This window comes from Hyperoodon ampullatus, assembly GCF_949752795.1.
Source record: "Hyperoodon ampullatus genome assembly, chromosome: 12".
Lineage (NCBI taxonomy): Eukaryota > Metazoa > Chordata > Mammalia > Artiodactyla > Ziphiidae > Hyperoodon > Hyperoodon ampullatus.
The window spans coordinates 51253985-51276979 of NC_136925.1; the positions used below are offsets into that span (position 1 = coordinate 51253985).

Sequence of the window (22995 nt, forward strand, 5' to 3'; positions counted from 1 at the left end):
TTATCTCCAAAGATAAATCAGTGGCCCTGCCTCCAACTGGACCCTGTCCAGTTCCTCCTCAACATGGACGTGGTAATCACAGTTGTCTTTCTAAAACGTGATCTAGTCACCAGACACTCTCCCCCAGCCCATGTCTTTGCTCACATTGGTCTCTTTGAACAGACGAGAAGTAAGGGTTCTGGCATGCTCCATAGACCCGGAGCTTGTCAGGCTTACCTTAAATGAAACAAACCAGAGGTTTTGGCGAGGCAGCGGTTTGGGACCCAAATTAGAATTCCATCCGGTTTACAAGGCAGAAATAGAGACACAGATGTAGAGAACAAATGTATGGACACCAAGGGGGGAAGGTGGCAGGGGTGGGGGGTGGGGGGATGAACTTGGAGGCTGGGATTGACATGTATACACTAATATGTATAAAATGGATAACTAATAAGAACCTGCTGTATAAAAAATAAATAAAATAAAATTCAAAAAAAAGATACTCTTGAAACATTAAATTAGTTGTTACTCATGGTAAAGCCTTTTGTGGAAAAGATTTTCTTGAAAAGGTTTATACTTTCATTTGCTCAAGATCTGATTATAAACTGTATTTATGATATTGAATGTACAAAAAAGTGCATTCTGTTTTATAAGACTTTTTAATGAATTAATTTTCTTCTAAAATCTGATCAAATGTTGGTAAATTATAAACAACTATTCACATATTTTAAATATTTAAGGGTTACAGATTCATGACTAGATTCTTCTTTTTCCTGTAGACTTTCTAGACTAATACTAAGTACAAGTGAATGGAAAACCAAGTATTAAAATAACAGAGAGCAGCCTAATGTGATCTTTCTTATCTAATTAGGATGCCATTTCTTGGCATTTTATGTCATTCTGTATTGGGCTCTTGACCATTCTATATATATCTAAATTAGTTTCAGCAGGTACACAACACAGGAGCACATTCTATGTCAGATGCTGTCATGAAAAGTTTAGTGTAGAAGTGGCTAGAATCTTTAGAATCTTAGCATTTGAAGGAAACGTAGAAGTCACACAGGCAATCTTATGTAAGAATTACTTCTGTGGTAGTCTTAAGAGATGATTCTGCAGCTTCCGTTTATACACAATCTGAGCCTGCTAGTGCAGCACCTCAAAAGGCAGTCCTTTCCATCTCTGAGTTTGGCAACAAAGATCTTTCTTAAATTCAGCTAAAATCTGCTTCTGAATCTTGCACCCATTGGTCCTTATACCAACTCATGAAGACAGGATCAATGCTACTGCACCTAGTACCTGGCCCTTTACATAACAATATTTCAAAAACATAGAGTGTTGTTCCTTTGAACATTTGGAGCTATCTGATATTTTTTATTTTATGATTTTCTTCTCCAAATACCAATGACCTGTTCCTCCATCCTTTCTCTCATGACAAAGTTTCTAAATAGTGTATCACTCTAGTTTCCTTCTTCTAAATTCAAAACATTTTTTTTCAGTTTATCCCCAAGTAAAAAAGTAATTACTCCACATGTGTTTGTATCAGTGTGGCAAATATTTCCCACCATTAGTAAAGTATATTATTAAATAGCCAAAGATGATGTTAACTTAAAATCGCAAATGCTCTGTAAAAGTGCAAATAACATACTAAAGAGGGAGAAAGGAAAGGGCAGTTATATTTTACTTAAGGAAAGGAATAAGAAAAAAGATATCCGTAGAAGGTCCTGGAAGGATTTTGAGATAAGGGAAATGCATCATTAAAAGCATTACATGCTGAGGGACAGTTAGGGGAAAAAACAGAGATGAATATGTACATGATGTACATGATGGGTATTAGCAAGTAGATTAATTTAGTTGTATATTAGCATTCATGAAAAAGTAAAGTAGGAAATAACGTTGCAAAAGTTAATTGATACCAATAGTATAAGGTCATGAATGCAACTCTAGAGTTCAAATTTTTTTCTGTGGGTGATCAGTCGAGATTTTGACTTGACAGGAAAAGTGTATTTTAATAGAAAATCTGGTGGACCTGTTATAAAGGATGGGTTAAACAGAGGGAAACACTGTGTAACAGTTGCAACATGCTGTTGGTTCACTTAAGCATATCATCAACTGTACTTATAGCAAATACTGTCTGATGATGGAATTCACAGGTAACAAGGAACCTGTGTATTAAAACACAGATTGATGAGGCAGTTTTTGTTAAAACTACTGTGAGACTAGTTCTCATGAATCGTCTTACATGGAGAAGGTTTTGGACTTGGAGATGCATCATCCTCGCTTAGCAAAATGCTCATAACCTCCGTACACCAGACCTTTAGCGAGCCGTACAGAGAGCCGAGTCAAAGCTCTGTCACAGCTCTACAACACCGACTGGGGAAAGGCAGGAAGTTACAGTTTATCACCATCACACTGTTGCCTTATAATATCCCAATGTCTCCTTTTATGTCATTTTTTTCTTATTTCTTTGAAATAGGCTTTTAAATAGGCTGTTAATAAAAGTGCATACATTTAGTTCTTTTCTTGTTCAATTCTATCTGTGTCTGATCTTTGATCTCTCTCTGGTCTTTGATCTCATCTCTGGTCTTATGGAGCTATTATAAGAGACAGGTAAGAGACTGGATTCTTGAATTCTTTGCATAATATTTAATATCCAGTGGAGTCCCAGTGATCCAAGAACCTTATCTCAGGTTCTGTTTTAATGTTCTCAGCACTATGGGAGAGAGAAGCAGGAATGAGTCATGTTGAAGTCAAGCTTTATGCCACCTAAAACTGTATGTTCTTCAGACTCATATATGACTGCTTAGAGAATTGCTCACTCCCCGCTAGCTAAGCATGAAAGTCAGCCGTATCTTCAGTAACATTTTCTTTAGATCTGCTTCCCTTTGTCTTTTTTCTTAGCTCCAAACTGGACTTTGCTGTCCAGATAGTATCGGAGTGGAACCAAGGTGGGCAGATCCAAATGACAGCACATGCTTTCTTCTTCATGTTAATATCTGAGACTAAAACTTGCTCTACCAAGCTAGAGGGAGTAAATCCTAGGGCCTTAACTGCTACTTTGCTTGCTATGCATTAGGATGGGGTTGAAATCATTAAGAAATCATGGAGGATCTTAATCTTACCTGAAAGGTTATCATTCAGCTCATCACAGAGTAGAGTAAGGATGAATTTCTGTTGTGTTAGGTGTCTCTATTAGGCCACCTCTAAAAGTTGCTTGTTTTCACAAGCAAATGCCAATTCTAATTCCAGCTCACATGTCTACTCACAAATCTGATGAACTTCTAAGTAACTATTTCCAGAAGATTTTCAGGGATTATATCTTCAAATTCTGCTCCTAAAACACTCAGGGATATATCTGTACTAACTAGTTCTACATATACGTTACTGCATTAGTCTCATTATTGAGAATCTTGGTCTTATTTTTCCTTCTTTTATACTTAACTCCATTTAAAAATATTATATCAAGATATTTACTTCTTCATAAAAATAAAAGAGCTTATAACTAAAAGTAAAAGACCTTTTCCCACTATTCACTGCCAGTATCTTATAGTCATCTTTTCATAATATTTACGCATGAAATTCTTTTTATTCCTTTAAAAATCATTTTTCTTTTAGCCCAGTCATTTTCTCTTCTAAGTTGTCTAATTGCTTTCTAGTTTTGCTGCATGACTATCATACTGTATTGTTTTTCAGTGAATTCCTGGCTTAAATCTACTGTTTCTTGTTTAAAATCTCTTTCTTCTTGTTCTCATACCTGTCTGTATTGCCTCTATTTTATTCATTAGACTTTTAAATCCTTCAACTATTCTAAAAATGCTTTGAAATAATTTAAGTGATCATGTTTCTTTTCTCCACTCTGCTCACTATTTATGGTTTCATTTCCTCAAAAACATTCCTTTCCCATCATTGTAATGAAGCCTCAGGAGTAAGGGAGACAAATGCACATGCTCAGTCTGTCATTTTAAATCAGAAACTACTCACTTTACTTTAAAATAAAGTTTTGTATCATTGTAAGCCACCAAAATGCTCTCTGGTAAAACATAGAATATAACATTTTAATTTCAACTAAATGGAAAAATCCATCGGTGGCAGAGATGGTATCTTACTCACCATCACTAAGGGAATGGCAAAAAGTAGAGCTTAACAAATGTTCCTTAAATACATGTATCATCAATAAAATGTGAAGCCCTTTTTTGCTTAAACTAAGAAAATGATAAAGGTGTGTGTTGGCTGTAGAGTGACTGAAGCAGTGTCACTGCTACAGGAGTATGTGCAGTATTTTCTTAGTATGATACTTAAGTTTAATATTCAAAATTTGGTCTCTTTCTCACTAATAGACAAAAAATTATAGCAGAGGAGACTAAGAAGTAGATTTGAAACTATGGTAGAGTCCATGCTCACCTTAACTAACAACAGTTTGATTAGATCTTTAATCCTTTAAATTTTTAAACTTTCTGTGTCTCAGTTTTCTCAGTTATAAAATTAAGATTATGTAATGACAGACTTGTCCAAGAGGCTATGGGCATTCTGTATATCATAAACACCAAAGGTTTATTTGTTGTCTGTTGTTTCTTTATCTATGTCAGAGTTTTGTTTTGTTTTTTTTTGCGGTATGTGGGCCTTTCACTGTTGTGGCCTCTCCCGTTGCAGAGCACAGGCTCCGGACACGCAGGCTCAGCGGCCATGGCTCACGGGCCCAGCCACTCCGTGGCATGTGGGATCTTCCCGGACCGGGGCATGAACCTGTGTCCCCTGCATCGGCAGGCGGACTCTCAACCACTGCACCACCAGGGAAGCCCCAGAGTTTTTTAAAAATTTAATTATTTCTTAGTTGTATATTTTTTCCTAGTAATTTTTCTCAACCTTTAGATATGTATTTTTTATTCAAGTTTGGAGTTTATTTTTTTCATGTTGGCATATTAATCTTTTCTCGCTTTAACAGAAACGTTTCAAACTAACATTATTTGGCTTATTAAATTGAAAGGTATAAAATGGCAAGTTAATTTTCAGCTTTTTCTAGGGACGGAATTGTTTCCTTAAAAATAAACTTTTATTTATGTTTTAGAGAACAACATAGTGATATATTTGGAAAATAGTTTTAATTTACATCTTGAGAAGAAGTAGATTTTGTTCTTTTTGTGTCAAATTTATATAGCTACAGTAATATTAGATATAAATATTAGAACGTTGAACTGGTAGAGGGATAAACACATAGAAAAATGGAGCAAAATAGAGAACTTAGAAATAGACTTACACAAATATGCCCTTGTTTTTTACAGAAATGTGAGAGCTATTCAGTGGAGGAAGTATAGCTTTTTCAACAAATGATGCAGGAAGTGACTGGACATCCACAGGCAAAAAAATGAATCCCAACTTAAACCTCAAACTTTATGCAAAAATTAACTCAAAATGGATTATGGAATTAAATGTAAAATACAAAGCTCTAACTTCTAAAAAATCAAAGAAAATCTTTAGGATCTAAGGCTAGGAAAAGGTTTCTTAGACTTGATGTTGAAAGCACAATCTATAAAAGAAAAAAAAAATTGAACCTCATCAAAATTAAAGAATATTTACTCTATGAAACACCCTGTTTAAAGGATGAAAAGACTGGCTGCAAGCAAGGAGAAAATATTTGCAAACCACATAAGCGAGAAAGAACTTTTATCTAGGAAACAAACAACTCTTAAAAAGTCAACATTTGAAAAAACCCTCCAATAATAAAATGAGCAAAGTAAATGAACATATATTTCACTGAGAAGGATATACAGATGACAAATAAGCACATGAAAAGATGTTCAACATTTTTGCATGTAGGGAAATGCAATTAATACCACAATGAGATATCAGTATATACCTACCAGAATTGCTAAAATAAAAACAAAATTAAAAACAGTGAAAATACTAAATGATGGTAAAGATGCAGAGAAACCAGATCTCTCATACATTCCTTGTGGGAATGTAAAATGCTGCAGCAATTCTGAAGATCAATTGGCAGTTTTCTATAAAACTAAACATGCAACCATATCACCCAGCAATTTCACTCTGGAGCACTTATCACAGATAAATGAAAACTTATGTTCACACAAAACGATACACACAAATATTCTTAATAATAGCCCCAAACTGGAAACAACCCAAATGTCCTAAAAGGAGTGAATGGTGGTACATCCATACCATGGCATACTACTTAGTAATAAAAAGGGGAAAAAATGACTATTGCTACATACAACAATTTTGAAGTATATCAAGGGCATTATGTAAATGAGAAAAGCCAGTCTCAAAAAGTTATATACTGTATGATTCTACTTGTATATAAAATTCTCAAAATAACAAAATTATAGAGATGGAAGATAGATGAATGGTTACCAGAGATGAAGGATTGGGGTCAGGTTGGGTGTGACTCTGGAGAGGTAGCAGGAGGGAACCCTGTGGTGATAGATCATTTAGGCATCTTGAATGTGGTGAGCTACGCAGATGATACAAATTGCATAGACGTACATACAAACACACTCACAAATGAGTATTTGTTAAACTGATGTTATCTGAGTAAACTTTGTGGATTGTACAAATATTCCATTGGGCGCGGAAGGGGGAGTGGTGCAGGAGGTCTCTCTTTCAGTTTTGCAGCTTCCTATGAGTCTATAATTAAAAACTTAAAAATCAGCGAGTAAATAGATAGATACAAGTACCTTCTGAATGGTTAAAAAAGTGAAAATATTATAGAGTCTGGATCTCACCACCAACATCGTACCAATGTATATTTAAAACAATAAATCCTTGTTGAATGAGAAATAAACTTTTATTACCTCTTTTGAAGAAAACCATAGAATAACATTCAGAATAACATTTTTATTTTGCATCATTGAAAGAAGTAGAATAGTTTTTGCTGTTTTGTTTTGTTTTTGGTCAGATCTATATGGCAGAGACTATTGGAGAGATAAAAGCAACACTTTTTTCTTTTTTTTTTGGTGGTACGCGGGCCTCTCGCTGCTGTGGCCTCTCCAGTTGGGGAGCACAGGCTCCGGACGCACAGGCCCAGCGGCCATGGCTCACGGGCCCAGCCGCTCCGCGGCATGTGGGATCCTCCCGGACCGGGGCACGAACCCGTGTCCCCTGCATCGGCAGACAGACTCTCAACCACTGCGCCACCAGGGAAGCCCCAAAGCAACACTTTTTAAAGTAAAATCTACTCCTTTGCTAATATTTACTTGTAAAGGAATTTTTTGATGACTTTACCTAAAGGTGGGGGTTATTTTTTTAGAGTTAATACATAGAACTTCATGTGGAGCTTTCCATCAAATACATACATATGTACATACATATGTACATACATGAACACAGATAGAACCCATGTTAAAGCAATTGTAAGTAGATGATAGAAAAAAAGGAATATGATCAAAACCTGATCCAATGACAAACTACATGGATGGGGTGGGGAGAGTGTTGAAGTTGGAGAAAAGGTGTAGCTGTCTGTGTTTTGTCTCCAAAATCTCTGGAATCCACCTAAATTGCAACTCATGGTTGAGCCATGGACTATTCTAAAGATTTGAGAGTGAGTTTTTAAAAATTACACTGAACAAAATATCAGCCTAAATGTGTCACATACTTCAATTTTTTAAATGACATGCATTGCCCCAGTCAGATTTACACGTTATATAAAATGGATATCTACCAGCTTTGTCACTAGTTCAGAATTGTTGTGTTCCCTTCAAGGGCAGGTGAAGGGCAAGGCATGAAATCTCTTCTACTCATGAATTGCAAAGAAGAGGTTGAAGCTATGGAGCTTTCTTAAACACATACATCCATGCATACAGCAATCATTGGAAATAACTTTTCAGGAAATCTGTGCTTTCTTGAGGATTTTCTGCAACTTTATGTGGGTGGGCTAGAATTTTATTTTATTTTTTATGTATATACCATGACTGAGATTATAGAAAGAAAGACCAGAGATGTGTGTGGTTGCCCTGATATGAATGTTTGGACAAATAAAGATGCTTCCATATCTTGTTCATGCAAATTGGCAGACCAAAGACTAATATGAACTCTCCAGTTCCTGTGCACTCAAGGAGGCCTTGAGTGCATAGGAATGCTATGGGGGGACAGTAAGTGCCAATCTTTGACATCTCCACTCCGATGAAATGCACCATGGTGCAACAGCTTGTTGAATACAACTTCCCAAGGAGCTTTATTTGTAGGAGGAGTTTACAGCAATGTGAAGGCAAACTTCCAGGGAATAGCTTTGGATGATTATTACTGCCAATAAAGTCACAGAAGGTAAAGCAAAAGGAATACAAATCCTATACAGCGCACATGAATTTCCTGTAGCTTTAATTAGAATTGTCTCAAAGTAACCAAAATCGATAAGTATCTTTGATTTTGTAATAAACACAAGGAAAGCACAGTAAAATATTTGAAGCATTGAATTAGAAGTTCTTTTTTTTAGAGGTACATTCATTACGAGTTTTCAGATTTTGGAGGCAGTGGGGGGGGGGCGGGCGGTGACCATCCCAATCTATACCCTTGCTTCCTTCCTGTTGTAAAACTAACAGGTAAGAGAATGTAAATATTCCCAGATTAGCTAAACTGAGGAATCATCCTCCTTACCCCTGGCCTTGCAGGAGATATTCAGAGACTAAATGGGAGCTCCTCATTAGCAGTGTCAGGCAGAGGGGCTGCCTACACCGTGAGCCTTGGCTGTGCTGTTTTTCATATGTGCTTCTTTGAAGGACACGTGCCTGAACATCTTTAGAACCTCTCAAGCTATCTTTATAATCCACTGCCTCACCATCCATATGGACACCACATAGTCTTGGAAGGAGTTGGTAGAGCTAAAAATGTTCTGACAAATGATTGGAAAACATCACACTGGCTTCAGTGACCTCTTCCCTCCAATGCCGGCAACATGATAGTGGTCAAGAACTTCAATTCGGGAGACAAATGTGTATTATTATCATTTTAAAATTTACAGGTGTCTGTAGTCTTTTAAAATGTTTTTCAGTGTATTCATGAATCTCCATTTTTTGCTCTGTTTCTGCTTTTCTATATCTCTACTCCAGTCTGAGTTATCCAAACTTGGGGACATCTCCACATGGCCTACTGCCACTTGAAATTCGACATATCACACTCCCCCTCAAATATAATCCTTTTCCTCTTTCAGTTTCTAGTACAAGTAGTGGTTTCTCAACTAACCAAGATTAAAATGTGCCAGCCTACTTTCAGCCATTCTCTTGTAAGCTCCCTCTTCTGTCTTCGCCATAATTCTGAAGAGTGTATCTTGTTTTCTCTTTATAGTTAACACCTTAATATGGCTCACATTCGGCTTTGTTACCTGCAGAGCACTAATAGGCTTGACCTCATGTGTCCATCCTCCCTTTCTCCCTACTTGAAATCAAGTAAAGTAGGACATTTTGCAAGGCTTCACCAAACGAATTGGGCAGGTGAAAACATAAAAATCACTGTTTCATATTCCAAGAAATGTGCACCAGAGACACCCAGGACTCTTATTCCATCCTTATCTCCATTAGTTCCCAAGTCTTACTCCAGCCCTGTCCCATCCCTTACCCTCACCACCTTATCCCTGCTGCGGGTGAGCATGTGGTAGGTGAGCATGATGGGAGGACCTGGTGGATGGATGTGTGTGTCACACATCACTTGGTCATTAAAAAACAAAACGACAAAACTAACACTCTAGTTGTTTTTGATTTTTAACCTGAGACAGAATGTCTCTACGTTAAAATGGTTGCACTAAAACATAAATATTAAAATATCAATTTCCATAACAAACTACACAACCCTGCTAGATTAATGTTCCCACAGCACGACTGCAACATGCCACTCTTCTCAAGGAGACCTAGTGCAAGGTACACACGAAATCTTTTGTGAGACAGCTTGGATGGCTCAGGTGGACTGCGAAACCATCTTGCTGACAGCCATGCTGTCAACACTTCTTCACACTTACATTCAACTGCAGACAAACAGTCCTGGCAACTGGATCCCAAAGGTGGCCCAGTCTCCCCGTGTCTAGTACCACTTCTCCTTCTCTCTGAGATGCTCTCTTCCACTCACTCTGTTGCCTTATCTACAGCGACCAGATTCTCACTGACACCCTAAGATTTATTCCAAATACCGCCTCTTTTGAGAGTTCTTTCCTCATCATTTCAACTTCTGTTCAATCTGTCATCCTTTCTCTCCTTTAAACCTTATAACATTTTGTGAACATTATCTTTCCTTGGTTTACATTACTTATTCTCTTTACCAAAATATAAATTCCTTCAGAGTAAGGACTCTGCTTCATTCATATTCCCCTTACGTTTCTTAGGCTTGAGCAGTTTTCAGTAAATATTTGTTAGCATTAATCAATGCTTAGAGTTCTGTGTTGTCTTTGTATTGATTTTTAAAAAATATTTCTCTAAGTGTGTATGTGTGTGTGTGTGTGCGTGTGCGTGTGTGTGTGTGGTGTATGGTCATTTTGGAACATTTGAAAAATATAAAATATACAAAGAATAAAATAAAAGTCATCTAGTATTCTATTACACAGAGTTAACCAGGCCAATATTTGATGTATATTTCTATTCTTTTATATTCTTTGTTAAAATAAAGTTTTTTCCTGGATTATTGCCTAATATTATATTTTGATTGTTTTCTGTTATTAAGAATTCTTTGAAAATGCCATTTCAATGGCTCTTTAGTATTATATATTATAAATACACTATTCATTTATTCACTCTTTTGTTAAATAAATTTAAATTGTTCTTGGTGTTTTCCTCATTACAAAATATGTACAAAACATTCAAGTACAGAAAATTTTGCCCCAATTAATGATAATTTCTTTATAATTTATTTCTAGAAATGGTATTAGGAGAAATAAAGTACATGCTTTGAGGTTTCTTTCAGGAATGTTTCACCAATTTCTATTTCCTTAACAGAATACGACAGATACTGTCTTGCCAAACCCTTGCAGCACTGAGTTTCACCATTACAAACAATACTGGCCAGTTTCACCTGCCTGATGTAGACAGGAGTGTCCTGAAATATTCACTTAAGGACTTCTGCCTAATTATTTTTATAATTTGCTCTTCTGAATTCCTCTGGCTGAAGTTCTGCCGCTTCATTCTCCTTTGGCAATTTTGAATATGAGAACGTCAGCACTTCTGAATGTGTGTTACTAAAGTAGTTTAAAAGTCAAGTGGGAGACCTAATTCATTATTGATGTACTGTCTGGGGGTAAAAGTAAGGCTGTCTTGCTACAGCTAACACATAGATTGAAGCCACAAGACTCAAGGTACAGGTCATAAAAAATTACTATATATTCTATTTTGATTAGAAATGGCACAATTAACTGTTAACCTTGCTTTGTGTTCAGTTTTAATAAAAGAACCTAGTGCTTTTATAAGGTGGTAGTTTTGACTTTGGGTTCTCTCCTGCTGTTATAGTTGATTGAAATTGGTACTTCATGGATTGTAAAGAGGTGTGAGAATAGCTTTGTGTCCTGTCCTTTTGGCTGTCTCACCTCCTGCATGTACCAGACACACACCAGCAGAGACTAACTTAAATAAGTCTTGTGTCTTCGTGTCAAGGCTCTGTAGCTGTGATTTGTTTCAATCTGTTTTCAACCTTCTCTGACAGAAAAAATAGCTGGGGAGAATACCAACTTATTTTGCTCATGAAAGAGAAATCTTCTTGCTCATTCAGTTATGTGATGACTAAACATGCTACAAATTAATTTTCAGTGTTGGTTATACTTTAAGAAACTTTTTTATCTAGGTAGTGCTCTTTCGAGGAGGAATATTTTATATAATATCCCACTTTAAGTTGTCTGTATTTTACTGCACTCAAGACTCAGACATACCCTTCCATGTGCAAAGTTGATGGCACTGTGTCACCCGTGTAATTTGAGAGTTTTATCTAGATATAGGGATCTATCCACTGTAATGTACCAACATTGTGTTCCAGGGTTCCTCACAGGATGGGAAGGGTTGTACTTGAACCAAAGTTAACCAACACCAGATGATCAACTATAGGCACAAGAACACAATAATAAAACAGTGATTTGTCTGGAATTAGCATATACCTGAGATTTTGAGAAAGATTAGTCAGTTCCAGCCCACAAATTTCAGAGACCCTGATCATATAGTCATAATGTACTCTCGTAGGCTTTCTCTCCATAGTAATCCCTCTGGTCTATTTAATAATTCTGATTATGTGGCTGAGAGGGAGGGACAGGAATACTTTTGCTGACAGAGACATTTACCTAATAGGTACATGGATTTACCCCTGGAACCTAGAAGTCAAGAGTGTTATAGATTACCTCAATACATGTGTTCAAAACATAGCAGGAATAGGAAAAAATGGAATAACATTTGTGTTTTTTCCTGTGGAATTAGTGTATAACCATTATTTACAAGTGATAATTTACTCGTGAGAGAGGAAGTAAGGTTATTCTTTGTAGATTTAGGCAAGCGAACTATACTGTATTTAAGATTTTTATAACGAAATTAAAAATTGGGAAATGATGGTCTACATTAAAATTACAACAATAAGAATATTACAAAATTCTCATTTTCATGTGAGCAGATGATAATCATGTGCCGTCTTGGATGAGGAAAGGATCACTCCTTCCCTTTCTCTAGGCCTGTAGCTTTGTGAGCTGGAGCAGTCCTTGGCCACCACTGGGTTCTGAGTGACCCAGAGAAGTTTCCTCCTAGTCCTCTGGAGTGGAAGTTGGAAGACTCTCTCAGTCCAAGCAATCACCAAAGCAATGCAGTCAAATGCCTCTGCCTTCAAAATGCTGGTGTGAGAGCTGCTCTCCCTACAGCACATGTCCACTCACAGTTTAAAGGACATGATAATTTAATACCTTAGAATCCTATAGCAGTTTTCCTAGTTATTTGCATTGAGAAGATAGAACCCTCCATTGAGCCCCTCTAAGTTTTCTTTTATGTTCCCCAGAAAGGAGAATATCAGGCAATATCATTGCACTTGCACTTGGGCATCATTTCAAATTAACTTAAAAAAAAACAAAACAGAGAACACCCTCAGACAAAACTGAAAAAGAACAAAGCTAGCATATCTCTATAATGGGAACTGAATTCTATAAAAGGAGAGTGACAGGGCAAAAGAGACATTATTAGGAGTCGTGGTGCCATAAAATCTTCTTTAGCCAAATATTGATGCATATAGGATGAAGGAAAGTGGCTATTTTTTAAAATAGAAATGTCATAAATGATATGCATTTGCCTTTGGGTAGAGCACATTCTGTTGATCACCCTTAATAGAAATTCATGTTGACACACTTGTATTCATGATAGACACTTTAAACAATAGCTGACATTTTGCCAGAGGTCTTAAAACAAACAGATACTGTAAAGTTTGCAAATGCAAATCTAAGAACATCAATTTTCAAATTTAAAAATTTAACATAAACTGTTATCTATATTTTAGTGTGTATTTGGATTTAAGATTTTAACCTTTATAAGGGTAAAATCATTTCAAAATATATTCATATCTCAAAAATTTTTAATTCTAAAAAGAATATCACTTATTAATGGGAAATTAATGTATCCTATTTATCACTCTTTTAAATGATCCATCATGGTTAATCCATGTTTCTTAAAACACTTATTAAAATTAAGACTGTTTTCTGAGGAATCATAAAAATTTAAATCTGTAATTTACATGCATTTTGTTTCAGAGATTGCTCATCAAACAAAAAGCTTTGCTAAGTGCTTATTTTGGAATACAATGTGATATATCTTTGAAGGCTGACTTGTTTCCTGAAACAGGAATTCACTGGTCATTTTACCAACCATTCGCTTATTTTTTTCTCTTTTCTCTGATGACGAACTCTAAATGTTAAACAAACTGGTTGTAGAAAATGTTAATCATTATTGTTTCCCTACATATCAGAGCAATTACTTCTTTTTGGTGAAATTTTGTTTCTACACAATTTTTTCATCTAAGTTCCTTTATTTGATGCCCATCTGGATAGCATGAGGTTTTAATGGACAGTTAGAAGTTAAGAGGATGGAGATGAAGCATCCTCCTGCATGTGTATGATTTCAATGTAAACTCTCTTATCTCCATACCAGGATCAAGATCCTTTGTTTTCAATATGTCATTTACATTCATTTACATATGGCTTATTACCAGTCATGAGACAGGCACAGAAAAAGACATACCAATTAGCTGATAATTAAATACTTTCCTGCCTGTCTTCTTGCAGTTTGGCAGAAGGCACTAGTTTTGGTAAAAATTTTTGTTTCCCTTGTGAAAGTAGTTGAATGACTTGCCTGGATCTGTCTGTCCACTATTGATGGCGCTAAATATATGGGATCACAACTATAGTTCCATTCTTTTCAGTTGCATACGCTGCGCAGGGTGCTAGTGGTAAGGAATGGGAGCAGGGCTTTGGAACTAGAACAAACGTGATTTCATACAGGAATCTTAACCTTCTGAAGATGGGTACAACATGTAGACAAATAGCTAATACAACATTCTAAAAGATGGATATGAGGTATTAAAATACTATTTTACCATCTAGAAAGAATACCCTCAATATACATATTTAGCAAAACATTCTACGGTTAGCACGTCAAAGCAGACCAATCGTTTTTTTTTTGTTTGTTTTGTTTTTTTTCAGATACAAGATGAAATTTTACTCATGATGAAGAAATGAATCACTATAAACTAGACATTTTAAGAAACTGCCACATACCACAAATATCATAAAATCTATACAAATAACATAATATTCTTAATAACTACTTAACACCATCTTTTATATCTTTTTTCTCTTCATCTTTCAATTGCATATTTTTTATGCTTTCTTTTCAAAGTTTTTATTTTTATTTTTTTAACATCTTTATTGGAGTATAATTGCTTTACAACGTTGTGTTAGTTGCTGCTGTATAACAAAGCAAATCAGCTATATGTATACATATATCCCCATATCTCTTCCCTCTTGTGTTTCCCTCTCACCCTCCCTATCCCACCCTTTAGGTGGACACGAAGCACTGAGCTGATCTCCCTGTACTATGTGGCTGCTGCCCACTAGCAATCAAAGCAGACCAATCTTAAGAAGTTTGAACATATCTGAAGGAAGCTAATGTTGATCCTACCTAAGGAACCAGTAGTACCAACTGCTACAATAATCACCTACTTTCTATACCTACTCATACTTTTAGAGAAAGTGATTATTGTGTATGTTGCACATATATGAGCCATTATAAAAAAAACTATTATCATAATTTCAGACTGTTAGAGTTTCATGTCATCTATATAAAACATAACTGAAAAGAAATGGAGGCATACCTCAAGATGCTTAGAGTATTGCTTTTGTCTCTAGGTGGTAAGGTTATGAGTGACTTTTTAAAAATTATATTTTGGGCTTCCCTGGTGGCGCAGTGGTTGAGAGTCTGCCTGCCGATGCAGGGGACACGGGTTCATGCCCCGGTCTGGGAAGATACCACATGCTACGGAGCGGGTAGGCCCGTGAGCCATGGCCGCTGAGCCTGCGTGTCCGGAGCCTGTGCTCAGCAACAGGAGAGGCCACAATAGTGAGAGGCCTGCGTACTGCAAAAAAAATAAATAAATAAAAAATAAAAATTATATTTTATTTTGTGATCAAAATTTCTACAACAAGCGTGTTTTATATTTTTTCTAAAACATCATAAAATAATAGTCCAATATTTTTGATCCTAGTATAACTTCAGAGGTAGAGTTGTAGAATTAAAGGTGTAATTTCTAGGTGCTGGTGCTACAATTTATCACTAAATGCATTTTGCCATAGCGCATATAGTAGTTGAAACTAAGTGCTACAAAAAAAGTGCAAGAAAAGAGGAAAAGAAAAACAAACATTAAAAAAGGCCGAATAAATTTAATTCTGAACGGGTGAGTTACAAATGCAATTTTTGCCTCTGTTCACATTGAGGACAATTCTTAAACCCAGTTGATAAGTTTAAGAAGAAGTTGAGAAACCCTAGACAGTCTGGTTTAGGAGTCCTAGACAGTCTTACTTGTGAAACAAGACCAGAGTTTTGATGTAATAATAGAAAAGTTCATTTTCCTCACATTTGTGACCTCAACCTTTAATTACACCAGAAATTATATTGATTTATGTTCTCAAATCTGATAATTTACTCATAGTAGTATTAATCTTAATATACAATTTTTATATTTCATCAAAATCAGTTAAAAATTTGAGTTACATGCGAATAGTTCAGATTCTGTAAATTTTTTTTCTTGAATAGCTAGATATTTAGGGCAAACGTATTTTTTTTGGCTAGAAATATGTGAATAATTCTCTTATGTATATTTGGTAGGTATAAATACGTTTACCCCTCTATATGGTGCCCATGGTGCCAATGTCTATTGTGTTCATAGTGTTTATATGCTAATGAGAAGATCAAGGCTTTGCTTTGATTGAACTAGTTTTGCAGTTGTTTGCCATGGCAGTCAACTCTTAAGGAAACCCACATATTACATGCTGGAAGTACTTCCAAATCCATCTTCTCCCAAAGAAGGATATTTATTTGAGTTTGTGGTCAGCAGAGGCTTGGAGAGATGCTGAATTCCACTAGAGCTCTGGTGGTTCAAGTTTCCATTAACGGAAGAATTCAGGCCAGACAATCTGTACCTCAAGCACAAGTGTTCTGCTCAAGGAAAAATGAATGGAAGTAGGTGAATTGGCAAAAGCTTTTGGAAGGTAGAAATTCTATTAACTCTTTTCAGCCCATTTTGGCTATATTCTCACTAATTGCAAAGCACTTATTTCCTTGTCTCCAGTGAAGAGCAGTGTGGCCAGAGCCAATGATCAACATACTGTATATTCTTAATATTTTGATTATTATTTTGTACTATGTAGTATTATTTAGGGCCAAACAATTGCCCAATAAACTATATTATAAAATTACCACCGTGGTCATTTCCACGTGTGTAAAGTGGGAGTTAATATGGTAGCTCAGCACCAAGAAGGTGGGCTCAATGAGTGGCACCAATGGTGAGCCATTAGCAGTCCTGTTAAATATTTTTCCCATGTTGCAGATAAAGAAATTGTAGCTCAGAGAATATAAATAGTTTAATTAAATAATAAATATCAGAATGTATTTCATTTAATAAATATTCATCTAGCTTACACACACATTCACATACACAGGTTTTCAAAATGCTGGGAGTATAAGGATGAATCAGGCACAGTCTGGATCAGCATTCAGTGCACAAAACAGAAATCTCTCTAGATAGTTCAAGGAAAAATTGATTTAAATGCAGTGAGTGAGTGCTTAAAACCTCACTGGAAGAGCAGGAGGAATGAAAATAACAGAGGACTGTGACTGATCTCTTGGTTTTGAGGTCACAACCCTGCAGATGTGATTCAGAGGTCAAGAAACTGATGTCTTCACCCTCTTACTGCTGATGTCCCAACAGACTTTTACTTTCCAAGGGTGGTAACTAGAAAGTGGAAGGTGGTGTGCAGATACTACTGTAAACAATTGCTCTTCTAGAGCTTGCTTAGCAGCTGTCATTGCACAGGAAGGTGATTGCTGCCTCCCTTTAGTCCTTTAAATCTTATTCAAGTGCTTCTCATTGACAGATCTCACCTAGTCAGAACCCTAGCTAACATAGATTCCTGTTTTAGCTTTCCATCCCCTGCTCTGTTAGGTGGGACGTGAAGTAGGTGGAAATGGATGCCAGGCCCAGCACCAACAGACCATATGGAACACACAACCTCTGCACTCAAAGAGCTCACAATTTAGTAGTGGAGGCAGACAAATAAAGAGACAAATTTAGTATCTCACGGCAAGTGCAGTGATGGACTTAGGCACTGTGATGGTAGAGATGGGCTTTGATGTGAGAGCAGTGGGATGAGAAGACAGGAAAAGGATCAAAAGGGCTTCCTGGAAATGATGTTGCCTGAGCTAATTCTTGAGGGATTAGTAAGAGCAGATGGTACAAAAAGGGAGGGATGCGTATGGGAAGGAACAGAATCAACAAGTGATTAAACAGCATGTGAACATGAACGGACATGAAGGGGATGGGGGGAAGTGACATGGTACCAAGGAGTGGAATGGATGTAGTTAGTTTCGGATTTAACTGTGATCACACTGGCATCATATGGAAGGTGAATGTGAAACTATGAAGCTACACAGAGGTGGGGGCATAAATACTGCAAGACTTGAGGTGTGATCAGAAATAAAGGGGATCAGCCTTCTCGTTTCCAGTTCCTAATATAAACAGTTTGGAAGTCACCACTCTGTCCTAACAAGGAAAAAACTGAACAGACTGAAAAATCAACAACTATTCTTAGATCTATAAAAGTGGTGTGAGGGCACAGGGCAATCCCCTACCCCCCCAAGATTAGAGAAACAGGTGAATACAGAGAGTCTTGGCTTATTGGGGCAGAAAGTCATGATCAGAAACCTACGTAGGAACCAATCTGGGGAAGGACAACCTGAATTGTTAATGACGAATTGCTGGAGGCTCATTGTATAAAATGCTGAGATTTAAAACCTCCAGGGAGAGGAGCAGGTATAGGCGGGCCCTCCACACTTTTGTGAGATTTACCTCCAGGATCTTGACCAAGTTATCACAGTAAATATTTGAGAAAAATCTCCTTGTGTTTGCATCAGGAGGAGGGGAAAAGGAACCATTTTTACATATGCCAGAGCACTCTGCTCTTCTCATCAAGGCTTGCTCTCAGGAGAAACCAGGTAACCAGAACCTAACCTGCTGGGGTATTATTAGAGCTTAACTGACCTGCGGGAGAGGGAAACTCCCAACTTTAGTCTTCCACATGGGAAAAGGCAAATACCCAACTCCAGGTACTTTAGCCATCCTGCTCCACCCAAGCGGGGAGAAAAAAAATCAAGAAACACTTGTGAGTTAACAGTCCAGAAGCACATGATCATTAAAAGCCCAAGAGCTAATCCATTGGACTATAGAATGCTTTACCTTCCCCCACCTCTTACCATTTTATTACTGAAGGCTTTTTACAATAGTTCCTTTTACCTGGTACATCATGCCTGGCTATCAAGAAAAAATTATAAGTCATAACTGAAAAAAAGGTAGAAAACAAAATTTGAAGAGACAGGGTAAGCATCTGAATGAGACATGGCAGGGATATTGGAATTATTAGACTGGGAATTTTAAACTATGATTAATATGCTAAGGGCTTTAATGAATAACTAGACAGCATGCTAAAACAGATGGACAATGTAAGCAGAGAGGAAGAAATCCTAAAAAAGAACCAAAAAGAAATGCTAGCGATCAAAAACAGTGACAGAAATGAAGAATGCTTTTGATAGGCTTTTTAGTAGACTGGACACAGCTAAGGAAAGAATCTCTGAGCTTGAGGATATATCAATAGAAACCTCAAAAACTGAAATGCAAAGAGAACAAAGGGAAAAAAAAAACAGAACAGAATATCCAAGGACTGCAGGGCAACTACAAAAGGTGTACCATGTGTATAATGGTAATACCACAAGGAAAAGAAAAAGAGAAAGGAAATGAGTGACATCACAGTGAGGAAAGGAAGGAATCAAGTATTATGTCCTTGCTTTGGACTTTGATACTTTGATACCTTTTTAACATAGAGGTAGTGTTAAGTCAGAATTTTAATCTAGGTCTACTTGATTGCAAAGTCAGTGCTTTCCTTTCTCTTTCACTGCCTTAACTGTGATTTGGTACTGACCAAGTCATTCTGTATTTAAAGATGTGTCCAAGGAATCCATGGCATCGTGTGTAAGTTATGTGTTTACATGTGTATATTCTTTGTTCACAGTAGAAGAAGCATGACCTCCAAGTGGTTCTCAAAGTTTAAAAATCACTGAGCTAAGACTTCTGGCTTAAAAACCTGATAGGTGGTGTTCATTCGATTTTGTTCTAGAGATCAAATGCTCACTCAGGAGTATATTTTAAAAGTGTACTAAGTAGTTCTGCTTTAGGTTGTGCTGTAGGTTAAAAATTCTTAAAGATCTCCCTGCCATGAAACATCAAGGTGTTGAATAAATCACAATGAAAATATGTCTAGATGCTCTACTGAACTCTGGTGAACATAAAACAAGTCCCAACAGAGACAAGCACATGGAGTCTACTGGAAAGAAACAGAATAAGGGAAGCTTGAGTGGTTCTGGAGGCCAGTGTTGACTGTAGGAACCTAGAGTTTTGGAGAGGAATGATTGCTGGGGGTGCGCGGTGGGCAGGAGAAGACGTGAGGCCTGCACACACTGAGGGCAAGTTGGGGACTGGATGTGAGAACCTGCATTCCTCCAGGTGCTGCATCCTTAGGGAAAGGTTGTGCTGGGAAAATCCCTGCTGGCCAGGAAACGTTTAAGGAACCTCTCTGCCTTTCCCATATCCAGGGATAGAACCTAGTGGGAGCTAATATAGATCTTGTCAGGAGAAAAGCATCCTCAAACTAGCTCTTTCAGGATTCCCAAGGATTAATATTAGCCAAATATGATCCACCATAAACAAGATATCATGAACAAGATCAGCAGAGATAACAAATTTAGGCACTCAAGGATCCAGAAACAAAATACCTCTGTGTAAAATGGTTATGTTATCAAACAATGTTATTAATGATGGAATTAAAATAAGCAAAGACCAAGCAACTAACAAATTAAAGTGTCACGAGAATCTATTTTACACCCACTAGATTGGCAGAACTTAGAAAGATGGATAATACCAAGTGTAGTATGTGGAGCAGCCAGAACCTTCCTGCATTACTGGGGGAAAGAGGAGTATAAATTGGTGAAGTTTGCTCCTAACAATTTTGTAAAGTTGAACTGTATACACTCTATGACTCAACGTTAACACTTTTAGATAAATACCCTGCACATACACCTGAACATGCACAAGAGACACTTCTGAGAATGAAGTCTGCAGGGCAGCTGTGTTGGTGATAGCAAAACAAACCGAAAATTTGGAAAACAATGTGCAGGGACAGAAGAAAATAAACTGTGGTGTTCCATACAATGGTATGCTATACAATAGTGACAATGAACTATAGCTATGCACAACGTGTTTAAATTTCAAATACAACGAACCGCAAAAACACTGTTACACGACCACATTCACTATGACATTTTTGTAAAGCTTAAGTACTTAAAAAACTTAACAGTATGTTTTAAGGGATATATATATATATATATATATATATATATATATATATATATAGCAAAAATATAAAATTAAAATATGCAAAATAATAAATATGATATTTATATATTTATAACATTTATAAAATAAAATATAAAATATTGATATAAGCAAGAGAAATGCTTATATTTGAAATACAATGTGAAATTTTAAAATGTGGGGGAAATGAAAGAATATATAAATACAGTGATCTTCAAGGTTACCAATTATATTCTATTTCTTAAGCTGAGTGGAGGGCACATATTAGTATTCTCTTTATTGTATATACATTATTTATCTCCATTTTATGTATAAAATGTCATAATTTTAAAAAACACTATGAATCATATATACATATATGATTCATATATCCCCTCTTTTTTAGATTTCCTTCCCATTTAGGTCACCACAGAGCATTGAGTAGAGTTCCCTGTGCTATACAGTAGGTTCTCATTAGTTATCTATTTTATACATAGTATCAATAGTGTATATATGTCAATCTCAATGTCCCAGTTCATCCCCCCCCCCCATTTCCCCCTTGGTATCCATATGTTTGTTCTCTATACCTGTGTACAGTAGAAACTAACACAACATTGTAAAGCAGCTATATTCCAATAAAAAAATTTTTAAAAAGTAACCTGCTATGTGGAAGTCAGATGTATTTTTTCATATGAAAATAAAAGCACATTTAGCTGAAAAAATAAAAATAAAAAAATTAAAAGACAGTATGTCTGCATTTCTACCTGATTCATTTCTGTTTTGTAATACTCTTGATGAATGAAAGCTACAAATTTATAAAAGAAGTAAAACACTGACATAAAATAAGACACAGCTTATGAATGTATTTATTTATTATTTGAAGTACTGGGGTTTTTTCATAGTGTGTTATTCTCAAAGATAGAAATTTTGTTGCAGAAAAAATGTTTGTTGACTCTAAAAATCAATATATAAAATCACTAATTAATTTCTAATGCTCATAAGTGTCCCCTAAAAACAAGATAACTTAATGATGTTAAACCATGTTTTTAAATCTTTTGAATCTTGTTCAAGAGAAAATTTAAATTAAGAAAATAGATCTACAATTATTTCAGTTTCTTCTCTTTTGTTCCTGTTTATGTTCTCAGTAGACTCCAGATGTATGCCAATTATTATGATGCCTCTCAAGAGACACTTCTAGTGGCACAGTTTTTTAAAGGAGACTTTTGTAGTCAGTTCAGCGTGGAATGTTGAACCAGTAGCAAAATCTAGGTCCATTTACATAGAATCCATAGCACTGTCAAATGTTGTAACTTATTTGGCTTAAGGATTCTCTTCAGATTTTGGGGTGGACTTGAGATGCACCTATTTAGTCACAGAAAGGAGGAAAACACCTCTGCATCACTTCAGATGCAAACCTTACATGGTTGAGTTCTTGCTGAAGGAGAGGCTGGCTTTGTGATAGCCCCGTTTTCCTCCTGTTGGGTGAGCTCAGAGGGTTTAACTTTCATTTAACTTGGCAAAATGCATGTGCAAATTTCTAACACTACAATTCCAAGTTTTTATTTTGCTTAAGCATGTTTCATTTTTTTGGTAGTTGGAATAAGGAAAGGAGAGTGTTTATAGTAAAGTTGGTAATAAAATAAAGAGAATAAAGTGAGTTTTGATATCTGACCATCCTCACATTATAGATAACTACATTGAAATTTAATAAAACATTTTAATTTAAATACATTTTAATATACACTTATCTAACATAGATTCATTATTTGACAAATTTCTAAAGTCTTTTACTTATATTTCTTGGTCTATAATGACTGTTAGCAGTTTGCAGGCTTAAAACGTGGCACTCCTAAAAATGCTGAAATTCCTATCAACAACCTATTCTTGAGAAAGATGTGCTTTATTACA

The 22995-nt window shown here is 36.2% G+C and overlaps 1 protein-coding gene across 1 annotated transcript in view; it reads left to right on the plus strand.

The window, feature by feature from the left end:
- CLVS2 (clavesin 2) overlaps positions 1–22995 on the plus strand; it is a gene marked incomplete at its 3' end in the record, with an annotated part of 71503 nt that overhangs the window by 34653 nt on the left and 13855 nt on the right. The gene's annotated exons all lie outside the window — the stretch shown is intronic.